At 36.9% G+C, this 21230-nt stretch overlaps 1 protein-coding gene across 3 annotated transcripts in view; it reads left to right on the forward strand.

Moving 5' to 3' along the window:
* The first annotated feature begins 319 nt into the window (after positions 1 to 319).
* marchf8 (membrane-associated ring finger (C3HC4) 8) overlaps positions 320 to 21230 on the forward strand; it is a 119745-nt gene continuing 98834 nt past the window's right edge. For 2 of the 3 annotated variants that reach the window (XM_065297177.1, XM_065297180.1), the window contains exon 1: positions 320 to 435. The gene's annotated coding sequence lies outside the window, so the exon portion shown is untranslated. Of the gene's footprint in view, positions 436 to 957; positions 1205 to 21230 lie in introns of those variants that run through there. The other variant, XM_065297178.2, reaches the window with a different exon arrangement.

A 21230-nucleotide genomic window follows, 5' to 3' on the forward strand; every position in this document is an offset into this window, starting at 1 on the left:
AGTAAATATGTGTTCCTCTAAACCAGTGTATCCCAACCTTTTGACTTCAACAACACAACTTATATTTAATAAAACATTCTAATGCTTGGTCTAACTACTAAAATCTTTGTTGTTAGTTGTTTTTGCCTATTTTAATGCACATAATTGGGTGTGTTAGACTTTACCGGGCGCTGCGCAGACGGATCAACGTATGACATCAAACTTATCGCGAGAACCATTCAAAAGATGTGCTCTCGCGTTACTTGATGTCATACGCCGAACGGTCTGCGCAGCACCGCGTGAAGTCGCTAATAGGCGCGCATGCCCTCTCCGCCTTTATTTTCTTTCTCAGCTCGCTCCTCGAACGCGGAAGTCAGTGAACATGACGCATACTATCATATGGGGACTATGACTTAAAAACAAAAACATTGCGTTTTACACTTGGGGACAGGCGAGGTGAGTAATTATTTTAGCAGCGCATGTGAAGTTCAGCTCTTTCAGCCTTTCTCACTGAAATGTCAATCTATGAAACATGGTTTCAATTTGCTGTCTGATTTTGTTTGTCTCCGTATCTTTGTTCGCATACCAATGCGGTTAGGAAATCAGTTCCACAATATATGTAAGTTCATTGGTCGCGCCTCATTGGTTCGTAATGTATTTTACGTTCACTGCAGAGCGCATTAATATGGATGATATTGAGATAATATTGTAAATTATATTAAATATATGATGCTGCCTCGTATCAATATCTGCAGGAAAACAGCACTGAGGTTTGTTACAGTGTTTCAAATATATACGTTACCAGAAACAATATAATGCGCTTCGTCGAAATGCAAATGCCTTAAAATTGAGGCTAGACAGATTGATAATGTTCAGCAGCTGCCATCGTTCATGTCACAGGTTAAATATTGTACCACAACGGCGGCTAAACTACTGCCAGTCAGAGGTGTTAAGCAAGGATGTATACGCTCAGTCAGTCAGTCAGTACCAGCGCGCGTGGACTGCAGCAGGTCCGTCGGATGCACAGTGCTTCGCATCGCTTCGTGGATTACAACGACATTAATGTGTACTTTGAACATTTTGTTGTATTTTATTGTGGCTTTATTAGTGTGTTCAAGGGAGGATCCGTGACTGTGCGGTGTTCATATTTTTATGCGCTATTTCTTTCACATTGAGAAAAAATGTTGGCCATGAACAGGAATTTCGCTTCAGTTTTGAACGTACGGTAAGCGCAATATTATTGTGTTGTTTGTGTTTCTGTGGTTTAAATTGTTAATCGTTGCTTTAGCGAAGAAAGGTCATAGGTTCGAACCTAGGAAAACTCATTCTGGTAAAACGCATAGCTTGTAATGCATTGTATAGTAAGTCTGCCAAATGCATAAATGTTTGTATCACCGTATTGTCACTCTCTTATAATCCTTTTTCCTATAAATCACTTGTAACGCATTCATCTTGTCACAGACTGCTGTTGTGTTAGATGAGTCCTCAACAATATATCTTTATAAAATAATGTCATTGTCATCTTGAGTCTGTTGAATATCCCAGTACATAAAACAATAGATGGCTTTGTACCATCAAGCATATAGGCCTACTATCTGATCCTGTTGGCTTGCATTTTGAAGTTGAATAAGGCTCCAAAATCTTGATGTGTTCAGGAATGTCTAACAATGTAGACTAGGACACCATTTGATTATTTCTGTTATGAGTCTAGTGAGTAGGCATTATAGCAATGTTTGGCTGTCTTCCATGTTGTGCAATCTCAGGTTTGTACAGTATGTAATCATCGCATAATCCCTGTTGATGGTACACAGGTTACACTGCCTTCTTGAAGCTGTATATGATAAGATTTCATGACTAGACATGGATGCAATCATTTATTGTATTGTTAGTGGTGAAAGGCTACATGCAATGGCCAATCACAGTGTCACTCTTATATCTGAGGGATTGTCTGCTAATTGATTCTTATTATAAGTGTATTTTGACCCTCTATTATCATAAGCCTTTATTAGAGTTTTCTTAGAGCCCTTATCAGACAACCTTTATTATATTGTTTTATGAACAATAAAAAAACATTGCATGTCTTTTGGAATGTAAAATATTATCAAAACGAGTCCACATAAGTCTCAAATGTGAAAAAAATGTACTGTAGGATAAGCTTTTCTCCTTTGGGAATTGATTGGGTCGTGGGCGTAACATACTGGAATAGAAACATGAGTTTAGTGGTGGGTTATGTGATTATCTAAACTGAAGTGGTCTGTCCTTCGTATGCTTTACAGATGGTAACAGAGGACAGCGAATATCTACAGTGTACGGTGTCCTTATATTGAAAACTCATTAGCACACTTAAGATATGAAATAATGCACCTCTTGTAAAATAAAAGATTTTAAATTAAAGGATTCAGTCTGCTATTAATGCATACATGTAATTGTATGAAAATATTTTACCACTGCCAGTCGAATGCACAGTGGTTCGCATCGTGTATTACAGCGACATTAAAACATCCTTACATTTGAAAAAAAAAATTGTTGGCCATAAACAGAATTTCACTTGAATGAAAGGATTCAGTCTGATATTATACATGTGATGGTTTGATTGTAAATGTGATTGAATTAGCCCTCTTTAATGCATGAAATGTTTATGATGAGGATAAAGATGCGTTGCATCTGCATGAAAGTCCATGAACCGCTGTGTCTGTGTATTGGCGTCAAAAAGACCAATTCCTCTTCTTTGGAAAAAGGTGATGTCAGAGGTTTATATTAACATCCATTGCATCACTGTCAGCCTCACTCTGTCCAGATGTGTTCAGCACACCACACTAGTAGGGATGCTCTGATCAGAATTTTTCAGCCAATACAGAGTACAGAGTTCTTGTCTCTTTTATTATAAACCCTTTCGATGCTTGTGCACGATTTTGACAAGAGGCATGATGCACATGGTTAACATGATGCAATAAACGAATATTTTGAAATCACGCCCCTCGAAAGAAAAGTCACCAGCCGCCACTGTTCACGAGATCAGCAAATTTAGCGAGTCCTTTTCCAGACATTTCTATGGGGCTGTTTATATGGTTGTTCGGATCATGAGTGGACGAGAGAGTTCACATCATTTACACCTGGTACTTTAATGCAGTGGTTCTCAAACTTTTTCAGCGTGCGGCCCCCCTTGTGTAAGGCACATTGTTTCGCGCCCCCCCCCCCAAATAAAATTTATGACAAAAACCAGTTATAAAACTTACAATTTTAATTAAACAAAATATATTAAATTATACAAAGTAGTGCTATTGGTTAGTAGCCTTTTTTTAGGTTTAATTACACAGATTTCATGATAAATTAATGTATTTTATAAAATGTCCTAAACTGTGGCCCATCTGGCACCATCTCGTGGCCCCCAGTTTGAGAACCACTGCTTTAATGTCTTTTTTTCCACTTCGACCGCTCCTGTCCTGAATATTGAGGGGGTGGTTTGACCCTCACTAATATTATGACAGAGTCCGCTTTTTGTGTTAGTAAGCATGCTGCACAAGAGCTTTCTCTGATCATTCTGAGCACTTGATGAAATAAGTGTGTAATGAAACAAAAATTAAAAATATGAGGAGCAGCCACTTTAGTTTATCAATGAAAGCACCTTAACAAAATTGCACCTTAATACTAGGTGTAAACAGCCTCTATAGCATAAATCATTAATGCTATGTGGTTGATAGAAAGAAAATGATTACGATGCTCATTAAGAAATGCTTTGGACCACTTGAGTTTGGTTTGGTTGAGTTTACAGTTTTTTTTATTTATATGTTTTTTCATAATTAATTAGACATCCAAAAACATCCACATTTGTCTAGATTACAGCTAGACTGGAAAAGCGTAATAGGGTAAATTCGAGGCCAGTGTGTCACTTTGGATTTAAAAGCGTGTGTAGCCTACATCTATTCAAGAAGCAGATTAATCTTTATACTTAAATGTGCCTTATGCACTTGACAGGGCTTTTGTGCTTTCACTTCAATATTGTCCAAGAGAGACTCCGTTCCTCTGCTCTTAAGACTTTATTATAAGACTGTAGGAAAATCCATAACAAGATCTAATACTCTGTAGAACAAGTCAATCTTTGGCAAATGTTTTTGTTTATTTGTTTGCTCTGGGGAGTTCAGTTTTTCAAAAATTAATTAGATTTGCTTTCTAAAGCAAGTAACTTCTATTGTTGTTCATATGTAGGGTTAGGGATTTGAACACATTTAAGCATTTCGGATAGAGTTGGAACAGATAACCTGGAACAAATCTGATGGCCTATTAAAAAGAGATGTGCTGTACAAGGGTTTTTTTCTATATCATGGAGAGGATAATGTGATCATCCACCATTGTTATCATATATGGATGTTCAGGATTTTTTTTTATGCAGAGCTTTCCAGTGTGTTATTTTTTTGTCAGAATGTACCAAAATAGGGCTTCTGAATGTGGCTGCGAATAGAGCGCATTTTTACGCCATGCAAGCATTTTTAAAACCTGTTGCTCATGTGTGAAGTGCAGATTTGGATTTCTCTCTTTGCCTTTACAGAGATATGTGTATTTTCTATGAGGACGCGCTCCGGTCATAACAGCGTGACGCGTCATCACATCTCCATCAAACAGCGTATACAACACATATCTATCGTGGACAATTGCATCCTCATGCTGAAAATTTATTATTTGCATGCGTTTTAAAGTTTTGGCAGTTTAAACCATGGGTCACCAAACTAAGGCCCGCTCTGCCCCCCACTACTTGAACCGGCCTTATGAGCCAATTTTATTTTTGTAATTGTTTTTTTGGAAAGTAATAACATGTTCGCATCTGGTATTTTTTTTTTTTTTGTTGAAATATGATATTTAGTTATAAAATTAACTATATGCTCATGATCAAGCGGTGACAGACAACACACGTGCAGATAACTTGCACAGAACTGGAAGTGTTCAGAATGGCAAAATAGCTACCGTTAAACGAAAACTTGATAAGAGAGTTTTCAAAGAACAGCTGACCAATGATTATTTTTTTGTTCAGTGTAAGGACCGTGCAGTTTGTATTATATGTAAAGAAAGTGTGGCAGTTTTCAAAGAATATAATCTTCATCATCATGAAACCCGCCACAAAGAGTATGCTACCTAGCGAGGGTAAGCAAGAGAAGAAAGGTTCGGAGGATGAAAGGCGTACTGGCCGCACAAAATAATGTATTCCTTCACCAAACTCAGGTAAACCAGGCTACTAGCTACCCATGGAAAGCCGTTTACTGATGGGGACTTTGGCTGTGCCAGGCCAGTAATCTCTACTGCTGGTGGTCATACAATTGGTCTGGGTCATACAATTCTATATAGCTGACCCGGCCCCCCATCACAGTCAGGAACGATAATGTGGCCCCCAGAGAAAAAAGTTTGGTAACCCCTGGTTTAAACATTCAGTTTCCTCACAGCTGCTCTTGTCTGCGTAAGGTATCGGCCGATCACGAAGACAACAAATCTGTACTCCGTATCGGCTGCAAAAATCTTGATCTGCGCTGTCTGTGTCACTTTCATGGAGATTACCCTAATGCACATGATGTGGGTTCACAGCCACAGCTTCCAAATGCAAATGCCACATTTAAAATCAACTTCAGACCTTTAACATGCTTCATTTATGTGGAAATTGTAAATACGTGTCCATAAAACTGCTTTTGGGTCAACTGTTCCATTACTTTTTTTAAAGGGGGAGCTATGTATTAAACGGCTGTAATTCCTAAACACTTCAGACAATTTGGATATAAATACCCTTTTAATAAAGCTGAAAGTGTGCACTTTAAGCCAATATTCATTATATCACTGCAACTGGAATAAATTTACAGCGAAATGTGCCTTTGTCCCAATATTTATGGAGCGTACTGTGTAACCAAATAAACAAAGATGACATATTAAAAGTAAATTTATTATATGTGACCAAAGATGTGTATAGACCCTTTTACAGCTCACGTGATCAAATAGCCTGCGCGCGCATTTGGGCAACGGAAGTAGTGTTATTCCCCATTGGTTCTAACGTGGTAGCAACTCAGAACGTTTATTAAAACGGTTTCCCAGCATCAAATTGTCTGGTTGTTGCGTTTGGTTGCTCAAATATAATATACTAATATACGTATATATGTATCTGGCAACTTTATTTTTGGCCATCTGCTAACGTCTTTTATCCACTCCACTATAGTACACGGATCTGGTAGCTGTGTTGAAAATGTTGATAAAGTCAACTTTTTTAAAATAACTTACTGTTTGTGTTGCTTCACTTTTGATTCTTACGATACTTCCGTTGCCTAAATGCGCGCGCATACGCTGCCACGTCATCATTCTGTACAAACAGTAAAAGGGTCTATAGGTGAAAGGCGGCTAAAAATGAATGAAAATTCCAAATGTAATCCTTCCCAATCTGCTGTTTTGTCTAGGGGAACCAATCTTTCTACTAGTTTAATCCATTAGTGTAAGCATTTAATGTGGTCATCAGTATGCGTTCCAAGCTATTTTGTGTGTTTAGTGTGGCACTGAGGGACATTGATCTTACTTTGTTTGAAAAGCGTAAACCAGTTTCCTCTTACTGGCTTGTCGTCATTCAGAAGTCCTTCTATAACTCATCATTGTTCAATAAATGGTGGGGTCCTCCTCACATTCTTACTACATCAGCACATCCCTTCCTCTTCTAATGCTTTTCTCTGATATCAGCAACTTTTCCACACATATTCATGATGTTTCTTCTTGAAGACATCCATGTGTTGGTAAAGCCAAACCTATCTGGCAAAATATAAAACCATTGATAAGTGAGAATTCTTGGAGGAATCAGAGCTCAGAAATATTTATGCTAGAAGGGCAATGTGGTCATATATCCAAATGTGCATTGAGCATTCTGACCACAAAGTGTGTTTAGCACAGTTCACTCATGTCTACCTGTGATTGATACGTTTATTAATATCATGTGTAAACAACCCAAAGTATTATTTTAAATTATAAGTAGTGCAGACCTATAGTGGTTCATACACAGAGGCATTATAAAAAATCAACTGATATGCTAATACAACAATTATTTTGCGATTCAGTCAAATTTTTGTGATTTTCAAGGGGTAAAAAGTGAAAAGATTGTGTCACTCTTTTCAATTCCTCATAATAATTCTGAATTCATTTACCGTTTTTACATTCAAAAATAAAAATGAGCAAATGTCAAAATCTATCAAGATGCAGAAGGGTTGAATCAGAGATTCAGGTAAATAAAATCTCAGTTAAAAGGCAGTCAAATTAATCTTCTCCAATATTTATTTAACAAGAGCAGAGCTGTTAGAGTTAAATATTTACTTGAAACCTAACAAAAGCTTAACTCTTAAAAATAAAGGTGCTTAAAAGGTTCTTTACAGCGATGCCATAGTAGAACCTTTTTAGGTTCCTCAAATAATCTTTTCTTTTAAGAACCATTCTAATCTGAAGAACCTTTTGTGAAACAGAAAGTTGCTTCAGATGTTAAAGTTGCTTTGAAGAACTATTTAGCAGAAAAGGTTCTTGTATGGTATTGTGAAAGCACCTTTATTTTTAAGAGTGTATATGGCAGATTATATAAAGTGGGATTCAGACATGAGTGCAGAATGTATGGCAACTGGAATCAATGTTGTGCCAGCCGGTGCCTGCTGTAATGAATCATGAATAATAAAAGCAAGTTCTAACCTGCGCATTGATTGTGTTTGACAACCCTGTGAAATCCAGCTTAGTAAACACTTTATACTTTGCGTTAGACAAAAAGAATAAAGTAATGATCAAAATGTATTCTTGCATTCTTCTTCATTGTGTTATTTAAGCTTTCTTTTTCTTAGAGACAGTCTCACACTTTGCTTTTTCCAAAGAAACCTGCTGCAATTAAAAATATACCTGAAAGTAACTGAATACATTGCAATCTTTAGGCATTATAGTATTTACACAGCAAAGAATAAAGCTATATGTACACTTACATTTTAATTACATGAGATATACAGTACAAATTACAGCTCCATTGGAACAGAGGCACATTTTGTGTTATTTTACCAAACTTTATTCCAGTTAGCGTCATATATAATGATGGGTATTCACATCCAAATTTGATGAAGGGTTGAGGAATTACAGCTGATTCATTTGTAGCTCCCCCTTTTTAAAGCTGTTTTCTAAACATAAATTGTCTATTTGTTAAAGGTGCAGTGTGTAAATTTTAGTGGGATCTAGCAGTGAGATTGTGAATTGCAACCAACGGTCTAGTCTACCGTTCACCAGAACGCATAGAAAAGCTAAAATAAAATAAAAATGCGCTCTTTTTAGAGCAGTTTGTCCGTTTAGGGCTACTGTGGAAACATGGCAGCGGGACAAAATGGCGACTTCCATGTGAGGGGACCCGTGATGTATGTAGATAAAAATGGCTCATTCTAAGGTAATAAAAACAATACAGTTAATTATGTGCGACCTTTATACACCACTGATAATATAGTTATGTATATTATATTGCATTTCTGTCAAGAGATCCTTCTAAAAGTTACACACTGCATCTTTTTAAATAATTTTCTCATAAATGAAGCACGCTTAAGGTCTGGAGTTGATGGCATTAGCATTAGGAGCTGTGGCCCAACTCATGTGCTTCAGAGAGATCTCCAAGTGATACAGACCATATGAAGAGTTTGGTTCCAAAACGCAATAAATCCATTTTGACAAATTTTGGTAAAAACGTGTTTTCTATACCAAGAAAGTGACAAGATGAAAACCACTATTTTCTGTTACAAACTTTCACATAGCATCTTTAGGTTATAAAAACATAAAAAATTCAAATCCATAACTTGATTTTCAAAGATTTATTATAAAAACGGATTATTTTTTCCACAAAATGCAATAAATCCATGACAAGTTTTTATTCAAAATGCTATAAATCTATTGAATCAATAGCCTATATAAATGTGCATTCATCTTTGCCATGTTAAATTCATTTAGTTGACTAGTGTTATACACTAATTAAAAATATAAACATTAATGTCATTAATCAAAACACTTACTTTGTCATATTAAGATGTCATTGTTGCGGTTATACTTGACGTCGTCGCTTAATGTTTTTCACAGCGATCAGCTGTAAAATGTTTTGGTCCTGCTCGATTTTCGTTGACTTTGAGTAAAATTATGGAAAGTTTTTCATAAGATCCCCTGGGGTCAATCAATGTGTTATCATGACAGAAACTTGAAGCTGTCGGCCCGGGCAAACAAGCACCTGTCTCAGAGTGCCTCTTGCGTAAATTATTTCCCGTCACAGAAAACCATCACAGGTTTATCAATGCTATTAAAGTAATATTTTGTTTTTGTTTGTTTGTTGATCACGAAGTACAAAGTATATGAGGAAAACTAGGTTTCCGTTTACTCAGCGCGCCGCCATTGTTTGTTTACATTGCGTGAATGGTGCGCTGCAATCTGTGGAGTGGATTTATGGCTTTCTATAAAAAAGGAGGAGTGGCGTTTATTGCACTTTGGGAAAAAGGGGAGAAAAGATGACAGAATAACACGGCGTATATTGGATTTTGCGTAAAATTAAGAATTTACTTTTTAATACTGACCTGATATAATACTGATTCTGGCAGTAACTCATTTTTTTCAAAAATGGCGTTTATTGCGTTTTGGAACCAAACTCTTCATATTTAGGTTCAACAACACAATCAGTCAGATATTTAGGATATTTAGTAGTGCCCAGATCAATTTGGTACATTCTGAGAAAAATAGAAACTCACTGGTGAGCTCAGCAACAAAAAATCCTGGATATACCTTCATACCACTACCTAAACCCAGCGATCTGAACTTAGGTTTCTCTTTTCCCTTTCAATTGATAGCGTTAAGTATTTTTCAATCCAAGCTGCTTCTCTGTGTTTCTGTCTGTACAAAATTTAATATCCAGAATTCACTTTCCTGCAATTGACTTTCCATGCAATTTCTAACAAAACCTTAGGTCTCTCTTTATATTTATCAGTTTACTTTAAGCTGTAGTCATGCAGAGTGTGTATACAGTACTGTATGTTTACAGTATTTGGAACTAATAATGTGTGCATTATAAACATGCCATCGGTTTAACCTGCAAACTAGCAAACCTAGGTTTTGTAAAGATTCTAGGAAATAATAATTTTGCATGATGAGAAATCACTGATCCTGCATTTGCTTCTCACAAACGCTCTATCTCCCTGTCTCACCACTGTACCTGCTGCTGTTTGAGACCATAATGAATCTGAAACTGGGAATTGATTTTTCAATGTCTTAACTCTATTTGTATTGGGCATTTTAGTACATTCATGTAACAATACCCCTCCTTTTTTAATCACAAAAAGCTACATTAGCAGTTTTGAAGACAATATCCATCATCATTGCCATTATTTATGCCTAGGTTATTGTATTTCTCTCTTATTTTTCATTTCCAACATCTAGCAAGCATGGTATCCTGTAATCATATTTAATCAGTTATGGTTTCTTAATTGCACATTCTTCAATTAAATAACAAATCATTCACTTCCTGGTAAATGGAAAAGCAATTATTGTATTCTAACTACCAATTTAATTTTCTTTACTTAAAAGAACTGAAATCTTTAAGTTGGGTAAAATATCCCACGGACGTGTGATGTGCTTTACAATTTCACTTTCTGCCTTCTGTTTAGAGACTTTGTTTTTGATGCCATCTGCAGTTTTATCTTCCTGCTTTACTTTTCAGAAAACATCTCGTCCTGTTCCTCTTGCAAAATATGTGATCAGCTGCCGTCCAGCCTGCTTTGCAGTCTCTGTGTGCTGTGTGGGTGCGTGGTCATGTGCAAATAGAGAGACTCTGGACAGGTCTCATTTCTTTAATATCTGCCGGATTGTTTATAGAAGGCTCTTTCTGTTTGAGCATGCACTGTGTCTGTGTGCTTAAAGGGCCCTATTTTATTGCTAAAAACAGTGTTATTTTGTGTATTTGGTATAATGCAATGTGTTCACATGGTTAAAAAACATATTGTACATTTTTGTAGCCACATATATCCCTGTCTTCCTGAAACGCATTTGGTACAAAACTCATTTGAAAAGCGCTGTGTCTCTGATTGGCCAGCTAATCTGTACGTTGTAATTGGCCTGAATACCTCTGACGTCAGCCGGAAATGTGACGCTCCTTACCATGTTTTAAAGATTTACTCACAATGCAATGCTAACAGGAGTTAATTTACAAGATGTGAGTCAAAGTGGGAGGAATTATGATAATGTCGGTCTTGTCCACGTCAACAGGTCCAGGAAGTAAACTGTTGCCCACAATCCGTTTGTTTGTTGTAGTCCAAGAAAAGAGATTTATGTTTGAGATGATAACTCGCATCATTGTTTACTTTGGCCTTTGTACCTTTTGTATATCGTTAACATGTACTAATACACACTTACACACCAAGCTACCCTAAAGTCATCTGTCAAAGCAGACATGTGCCGTCGAGTTTGCACTTCATTCTGTCCAAGAGCCTCCCACAGGAAATATCAGTATGATCACACATCAAGAAACCACTGTTGCTAGGGATGAGTTTATCTGAAATAATATCTGAAATGTGTGTAGAATTTGTGAATATAGGATTTATGTCAATCCAAAAATTATACATATTTATAAAACAGGGTTCCCTTGGGTCCTTGAAATCCTTGAAAGTTTGTGAATCTGGGGGAAATAATTTAAGGCCCTGGGATGTAGTTAAAAATATACAGGTCATTGAAAGTGCTTGAATCTATATGCAAGAAGTTTTCTGGAAAAAAATCCATATTATTCCCTGTGTAGTGTAGGATAATATCATAAAATTCTAGACTTTTTAAGCACACATGCTAAACTGTTCGCATTAAATGCTTATATCTTCTGCGAATGTCGATTCATACCAAAATGCTTTTTTGCATAGTTGTGTTTGACACATGAAAACGTCTCAGATTACGTATGTAACTGTTGTTCCCTGCGGAGGGAACGAGACACTGCGTCTCCCTTTCCATACTTCCTGTGTCCTTGTAACGCCGTCTTTGGCAATATTTCAGATAGCGATATACTTCCTGGCTCCCGCGTCACCCTGTCTTTGTCGTTAAGCCTCACCATTAGTTGAATTTGATATACATATTCAGACGCACTTACCCCTGGAGGCGTCCCCAAAGTGTCACCGCAGTGACGCAGCACGAGTTCCCTTAAAAGAGAACTGTAACAATGTATCTTAAAAGGTAACTCGATGTAACCTTGCTCTCACTTGAAATGTGTCCCCATATTTAGTCCTAGAATTTGAGGGTATTGGATGTGGAAAGTCATTGAAAGGTCCTTGAATTTGAAGTTAACTAAGTTGTGGGAACCATGTAAAAAAATTTTCTAAAATAATTGCGAACTGTGTGTAATATTAAGTTAAACAGACAAGTGCAGTATACAGTCTGTGGATGCCTATAGTTTCCTTGGAACTAGATGGGTATGTCAGGCAGAAGGGGTATGTCTTTAAAATAAGGGGTAACCCTTACAATTTAAAGTTCCACCCCAATATTCTAAATCTTTTTCTTAAAACTCCTATGTGTCATGTGGGACGAAGTGATACCCAATCAAAAAGTGACTTAATGGCATGACAACTAGAGGTGTGAGAAAATATTGATTGATGCGAGTATTGTGATATTTTGTTTGGCGATGTGGTATCAATTCTTAACAAAAAGCGATGTCAATATTTTTTGCGGTTAAAAGATTCATGGCGGTTGTTTACATCCCGACCACTAGATAGCATTCTTATCTCTGAACTTAAACAGTGACAAGCAGTACTAGCAGAGGGGTGCGCCACATTTATTTCCTAAGGTTTGCATATGGTGGTCTGTTTTCAATGACAGCTTTCCTTATAGTTTATACAGCTTAAGTTATATACTATTATATTCCAAAATGGTAAGTATCCCAATATATTACCTTGCTTTACAATATTGCATTAATTTCCATAGTACTGTTTTCTACTATGGAAGTGAATGGGGCTTACGAATGGTTTGGTTACAAACATTTCTCAAAATATCTTTCTTCGTGCTCATCAGAACAAAGAAATGTATACAGGTTTGTAATAACATGAGAGTAAATGATGACAGAATTTTCATTTTTGGGTGAACTATCCCTTTAAGATACTGTAGACCACCACATAGACAGATAATCACTAAAGCCAGACTACCTCCTTCATTTACACACATTACAATACATTACAAAGCTGGCACACACCAATGCCTTGCTACAGTAAAGTTCACACAGCATTAGGAATGACATATCCTACAGAACAGAGACTTTCCTTCAACATCCTCACCCATAGATCACAGCGATTTGAAGTAACAACATTGTTTACGCACAAACATTATGATAATTTGTTCTCTCGCTCTCGACTCTGAATGTGAAATGAAAGAATCAAGTGCTGTTGAGGTCTGTAACAGAGACTGCGTGTGAATCTCTCATCAGGACACATCACATCCGGTTTATCTCGCTTTAATCTCTTAACTGTCTGTGTGATGTTTCAGCACTGACCGAGTTTGCGTCCCTGTCTGATCTTGAGGTCATACAATGTAACACACTGATGGGGTTTAATCCACTAAGTCACTTGAATAATTATCTGATGTTAGCACTGAGGTCTCACATAACACTGAAGTTATCCAGTTGTGTAAAACAGAAAGGATTCGAGTTAATATGGTGTGTGATTGTGTAACTTTTCAGAAAAACGGAAAGAAAAAAAATCCTGTGTCGTTTTGGAAACAGAACGATTGAAAACAGACATTTCTGACTTAAAAATGAAAATTTATGATTTACTCAACTTCGATGTAGGCAGAAAGGCCTTAGTCCCCATTTAGTTAACTGTATTGTAAAGTGTAGTACTTTTTACAAGAAGCAGTGTATCAGAACAAATCCTTGATATATTTTTTGTGCACGTAGGTATAGGTGACCAGACTGTGGTTTTAATTAAATCCAGTGAAAATGCAGCGTTAGAGAGAGCATTCATTGCTGAAGACTGTCTGTTTGTCAGTTGTCTATATCACCTTTACAGTACATAACTCTGGGTTAGACTCCTGGAAGTCAACACATCTCGCATATACAAGAGACCGCAAGCAGGATTTTTCAGATGGAACGGAAAAAACGCAAAGACTCAGTCCAGTATCTCAGATAGATTCATAGCATTATTGATTGCATGTCATTTCTAAAGACAGCGGTTCAATGATAAATCGTCCTTTCTGGAAGCTGGGTAATTTACTAGCCTGATCCATTCGGTGCGGCGCGGTGTAGTGACTCACTGTTCTGTCAGTTATTCTGTAAGATAAATTGTTCATATTATTTTTTATTTTATTTTACATTTTGTTGTGGAGTATTAAGACAGAGACAGGCTGTTTTAGAAAACTTGGTGAGCTGCCTACGTAGACCGCATGGATGTCAATTTGAGGAAATGGTTTATTATGAAAAAGACTGGACTTTTGTTGTTGTTGTTCTTGGCCAAAAGCTTTGTCTGATCACAAAGCTTGATCAGGTGTTGTTGCTGATGATAAGTTATAGGCATGCCCATTGACTGCCCACTGTCTGGTTGATAACCATCTTATGCATCTTGCAAAAAAATCTTTTAAAGGCTTTTTTGATTTAATAAGGGCTGATGCCATTAATTTACTTTTGGATCTATTTTGGGCACATAGGCTTTTTAATCTACAGTCTAATCTGCTATCAGGGACAGTCCTGGCCTAATGGATAGAGAGTCGTGCTTATAACCATAAGGTTGCCGATTTGTGTCTCATGGCCCTTGTTCTCACAACCCTTGTTCACGACGTACAGTGCCTGTATTTACTACTTACTGTGATGCGTTAAATACATGTGTCACATTTCGAGTATGAAAATACTTTAAAATCATTTCCTTTGCAATAGTTAGTTACTAGAGTGAGTGCCATAGTTTTTTTATTATCTCCCTACAAATGGAAAATCAAAATGAACTGTGATTGGTTGCTTTACGTACATGTCATTCAAACACCTCTAACTGTATAACTGTACGTTCACGCCGGCAGCGAGACTGCATGATTTTCAAACTAGTCGGGTGACCGATCTTTTCACACTGCATCTATGACTATCTGGGGTAGCGTTCAGTCGCTGATGTTTTCACACTGCACGATAGATTGGCGACAGGGGTTTTCACACTGCATGACTTTACTATAAAAAGAATCGTCGGCAACTTTGTCCCGGTCTGCAAACTACTCACAACCAATTGCATGCGATAAGTGACAAGGAAACAACAAGGTCACACGTGCAAGACCAGAGTTCTCATGTGAGACTGGGATAACAACTCCTCCCTGAACTTCCAGCTGCCCTGTATGTTGCGCTCTCATTGGCTGTAGGTCATCGCCAATGTTATTTTCAGTCAGAACACATTTCACACGGCATGATTTTGAATCGCCACCAGGTCCAGATTGATATTTAGCATGCCAGATATTTCACGGATGTTGGCTACTCGTCTGCGATTCTCTCAGAACGCGTGTTTGATTAATTCACACTGTGTGATTGTCACTCACGTGCACGAGCACCAATTTGCCTGTGATTTCCGGCATTTGTCGGCAAGTCAAAATCAATCGTGCAGTCTGAACTCTTTGCAAATGATGAGCGACTTTTGGGAGCGACTACCAATATCATATATCTTTCTTCATTTACTAAGAGGATGGGAACTCATTTGTTTATAGTTGTTACTATGACTACCCAAAATTAGGGATGCCTCATAACCACCACATTAAAAAGACGTGTGACACACAACGATAAAGTCGTTTGTACCCAGCAAGCAAAAACCGAGAAAGTGAATGATTGCTAACTAGACCCAATATATTCTGGCTATGAGTAACCCACTTCTACCCTATAAATAACCTTGAATTTGGTTACATGCCATTTTTTTTTTCAAAATAACAGGTTAACAGGTGTTCAAGGTGTTTGCTTTCATTTCTTTTACATGTTCTAAACGTATATGCATCGTTTATTTTTTGGCTATAGTTAGATGTCTATTAGACTTTCACTGACAGCCTAAATTTGCCTTGTTTTAGCCAAAATGGCTTGCTGGGTAATGTGTACGGGGCATAATGACTGGGCAAAGTCAAAGCAAGGCGAATCTGATTTAGCGAGATGAAGTTTCTTTTACATGCTCCTTATCTGTTTCTGTAATTAGCTTTTCTTTGGTAATCCACTTTTTAACTTGTATGGTATAAGAGGCTACTAAACAATTTTTTTGTGATGCACCGATGTATCGGCCACCGATATTTATCGGTCGATTTTTGATTAATTTGAAACCATCGGCATATCGGCAATAGCACGAGAAAGGCAGATACCGATTGTTTATTAATTAACTGCATAAAGAAATCCATTATATGTAAAAAATGAGTTAATGTTGTTAATAAAATAAATGCTGAATAGTAAAAACCACCTTTGAAGGTTGTCATGCTGTCTTATTATATTTGTTTTAGCTTAATTTGTACCTCTCTTATTATGTTGGTCAGTTGAATGTTAATTAGATCCAATCCATGTTCAGTAAAAATAATTTGATGCAGAAATAAACTAGCCAATAGACCAACTGTATAGTATTGTTTACAAGTGTTTAATATCGGTATCGGCCAGAAGATGTCTGTTTAAATCAGTATCGGTATCAGCCCCAAAAAAATCCTATCGGTGCATCCTTACAATTTTTTGTTAATTATTTATTTATTTATTTAATTACATTATATGTCTTCAATGTTTCATCACAGTTTTGCTCTCTGAATGTTCAGAAAGATGAAAGCGATTCATTCTTTATGCTCTTTGAGGCATTACAGCTTAGCAGATTTTTCTCCTTAATGTTCAAACACTAATGATATACTAAATTTGAACGTTTTCTGAACAATATGTGAGTTGTTTGTCCAAATTGATGGTCTAAGATGTTCTGAGTGAATTTAAACACATTGCTAAGTCATTGCTAAATGGATGCCCACCCCGCTCAAAAGCTTCCAATCATGTCTGTAACACATCTGACAAATTAAACACAGAAGTTTGCTATCTTAAAGTTAATGCATTGTTCTCATATCTAACATGAATAAATACCATACATACACGTATGGGACATCAGATTGAGTGACATGGCCTGAACTACTTTACTGTACATACAGGAGTAGACATCAGATCTTGATGTTTTCATTCTGCATCTGCACTGCTTATTGAGATCTGGAATTGGCAGGAAGCTCAAGCGTTTTTCATCATCATTGTGTTATTACTGTATGAGGTCAAAATTCACAAAAACCTCAAAGTGTAGTGACTCACAAATCTGACCACAAGCTGCTGTGTCTTACAAACCACTGGTTCAGTAAAGAAAGAAATGACATTGATGGGTTAGTTTTGCCTTCGATGACATTTGGTGACATTTCCCTTTAGCTGTTTCACCTAATTATGACATCAAACCTCTACGTATTCTTCCAGAAGAATTGCAGAGGATTAATCAGCGTTTCACACTTCCTGTTGGCGGCAATCCATATTTACTGCATGCTTTGTTTTAGCCTGGCAAATTTATTCTTGGCCTTTTGATCCAATAGCTTTATTGTGGTGTGATTAGCTGTCCATACATTATGTACTGACCGGCTGTTCTGTGAGCCGTTTATGAATTATTGCCATTTCTAGATTTCTGCCAGAAAGGGAGAATCTAATTCAATTTTTACAATGTGTTGCACATTTAAACAGTATTGTAATATTAGATTAAAATTTGCATTCACTGATAATCACACAATGTAAAAATGAATTTTGTGTAAGTCTGCAGTTCAGATCCAGAAATATTGGATATTTTAGATGCTATTAGGGGTGGTAGTACACACTATTTGTGACCTTGTCTGTGAAATCCAGGCTGAAGTCTCATAATTTTGGGATTAGGATAATTAATGATAGGATTTCACATTATTTTAAATCTTTGACATGACCTTACTCAGTAAATAAAGATATCAAGATTATATTTTCACAGAATGTTCTTTACATTATTTAGTATGATTTTATGTAGAAAACATTAAACACAAGATATGACTTTAGCTGGGTTTCCACTGGCAGGGTCACACTTGAATTCATTTCATAGATATGAACCAATACCAAAATGATATTTTTCAACATCAGTTTAGGGGTGTAATTCTGTGTAGATAATCACTGCGTCTGAAACCCCCTACTTCCGTACTATATAGTAGGCAGAACAGTAGACGAGGACAGTACTATGTCTGAATTCAGAAGACAGTATGCGAAAAGTACCTGGATCTCCTACTACTTCTGGCAAGATTTTGGCGTGTGCATTCGATAAGACTCTTTACTATCCTGTAAGCCTTTGGGAATCATCATGTTGAAAACGTTGAAAAGCAGAAACGCGGCTCTATTCAAATCCAAATACATATAGGGAACATTTGTTCCTTATGGTTAAGCTGCACTTGTTTATCATCATCGATGTTAACTGCTCACCTGTCGTTATGATGATGTAATGTATCAATATAGCAGATGTAGTATATCCGAATTTCATTCACACTATCCATTTTCATACTATACAGCACATACTGTTTTAATGGGCGCTGAGTAGGTACTTCATGTAATTTAGTACGTAGGGGAGAGCGCTTTTTTGTTTTGGCTCAATCATTCAAAAAATATTTTGAGTTTGATTAATTATATTTTACACAAGCGACACACACATCTCTGCTACAAATGAACATTTGAAGTTTGTTTCTAGTACTTACCATTCTTGGACCACCAAACGTGACAGAAGTGCAAACGTTACAACTTACCCCATAGGTGGGGTTAATTGTAACAGGCAGGGGGTTAGTTGTAACACTTGCTAAAACACAGGGTTACAATTAACTCCGCTGGGTCAAAATATTTTCAAGCTCACCAAAAAAGTTGCTGAGAGCTGCAGACATATTTCAAAACGATGCTTTGTTTTAGTCAACAAGACACTGATTAAAATGACATAACATTGGATTTGGTATCACCCAACTTAGAAATTTTTTTCCTTACATGCCACCAAAACACTCGTTCATCAATAACTCTCCGGATAAACATTATACATTTCCAATAATTTGCTGGGAGATCGTCTTTTGGCAGCGTGAAAAAAATGTCATATTACACTTTTTTTTGTTTCTCTAATGTCTTTGCTCTATTACCATGCTATCTCCCCAGTTTGCTTCATTAGTTTGATCTTAATTCATTTTACATTTCAACTATTTGTGTATCACTCCGAATGATTTGAGAGATGATTTGCATTGCCAAACTTCACCAGTGAATACCATAACGGCACACTGCAGTGTTATCCATCCAGCAGTCTGTTATATGGAGTGTCAATGTTATCAAGTCATTTGTGCTTGCAGACAGCGCACAGCAGTGAGTCTTTAAGTCTCTGATTTGCATTTTCTTTCAGCGTTCTGCAGCGGTGAACCGGTAGATTCGTTCTGATGGCCGTGATTATTGTGGCGGTTCTAGAGGCAAAGTCCCATTTATCAGGGTCTTACTGTTGGCTTGGACACAAAATGAGGAAAAATTTAATTGCTGTCAGAGAGGCAGCAGATGCTGGTAGAAATTGAACAGCCTATTTAAAAAACAGACTTTGCAGCATCTCAGCGTGATATAAGCTCTTTGTTCTCCCTCCGTGAATGTCTTTCATTATAGAGTATATGGGAAATGGGTTGTAATTGGTGATTCAGCCTTTAACTTTAGTTTCTCATTTTATATCATTCGCTGCATGAAACTTGAGGTTATTGTACTTCAATTAGTGGTTGTGTGTGTTTGTGAGTGCTTACAGTAATTTAGTCAAATAGGATGTTTATCCAATCAACATTCCTGTTTGTCCACACAAAACTTTTAACAACCAGTTAGATATTTTGAGGTTAGGGTTAGTTGGGTTAATAACATTCTTATTAACATATTATTTTTTCTTTTCTTTATTGTTAATTGTTAGGGCAGTGGTTCTCAAACTTTTCCACGTTGGCCTGTCCTTGTGTAGGGTGCATCCCTTCGAGCGCCTCCCCAAAAGAAAATTCATGACATAAAACAATCTCAAACTTGAATTTGAAGTAAACAAAACATATTAAAGAATGCTGTTGGTTATAGCCTTCCTAAGGGTTAAATTACAAAGATTTTATCATAAATTAATGTATTTTATAAAGTGTCATTAACTCTTTCACCGCCAGCGTTTTTAAAAAAAAGTTGCCAGCCAGCGTCAGCGTTTTTCATGATTTTCACCAAAGTTTAATGCCTTCCAGAAAATGTTCTTCTTTAAATATATAAACATACAATATACCAAATGAAAGAACAGACCCTCTGCTTTCAAACAAAAAAAAACGTTTCATCCTACCTTTAGTGGTTCTTTTGCAATCAGCTTTTGAATATGGGTAGGTTTTTGCAAAAACACCATATTTTGAGCAAAAAGCAAAAATAATTCCATATTTGTGACGGACTTTTCATAGAGATCCCATTCTGAGCGATCTTTAAAACAGACACGGACATGCAGCAGCTTGCCATAGGGCAATACTTCCGGGTTTAAAAAGTTGCGGAAGGGCGCCACCTGGTGGATAATAGCGGTATTGCGGCAAGACGGAAAAACTCGTCATTGGCGGGCAAGCGTTTTCTCTTAATTGACGAGATATCTTGTCAATGGCGGGGAAAGAGTTAAACTGGGCCCCCGGCACCATCTCATGCCCTCAGTTTGAGAACCACTGTGTTAGGGTAAGTTATCTTAAAGGGATAGTTCACCCAAAAACTAAAACTTTGTCATTACTTATCCTCATGTTGTTTAAAGCCTCACTGTCTTTCATTGTTCTTCATAACCCAACCCACAGATTTTTTTGTTAGGGCCCAAGCACCGAGATGCGAGGACCCTATTGTTCTTCAAGGAGTTATTCTTAAGTGTTGTTTTGCTTTGTCTGGTTACTGTGAGAGGCGTTCACCATGCACTTCCATAGTAATCAAAACCCATTCAAGCTTCAAAGGGACCCAGAACTGTTAAAAATAAATGCTTCACTCAACTTGTATCATATGTTTTAAGTGTCCAGAAGTGTCCAGAAGACACTTTACTTTCTGTTTCTGGATATTGCTGTTGTTTCAGTTGTTACATGTTATTTGAAAAGTAACCATCCTTAAACTGCCTAAACAACAGTTCAGAAGAAGAGAGACACAGGTCAAGACTCTCATCAAACTATATTTTAGGTTTTTTTCAAACCCTTTTGTATGCCATAAAGAAACTTAAACAAACAACTCCACTCCATTGTTTCATATT

This window comes from Paramisgurnus dabryanus, chromosome 20 (genome assembly GCF_030506205.2).
Source record: "Paramisgurnus dabryanus chromosome 20, PD_genome_1.1, whole genome shotgun sequence".
In the NCBI taxonomy this organism is placed as follows: domain Eukaryota; kingdom Metazoa; phylum Chordata; class Actinopteri; order Cypriniformes; family Cobitidae; genus Paramisgurnus; species Paramisgurnus dabryanus.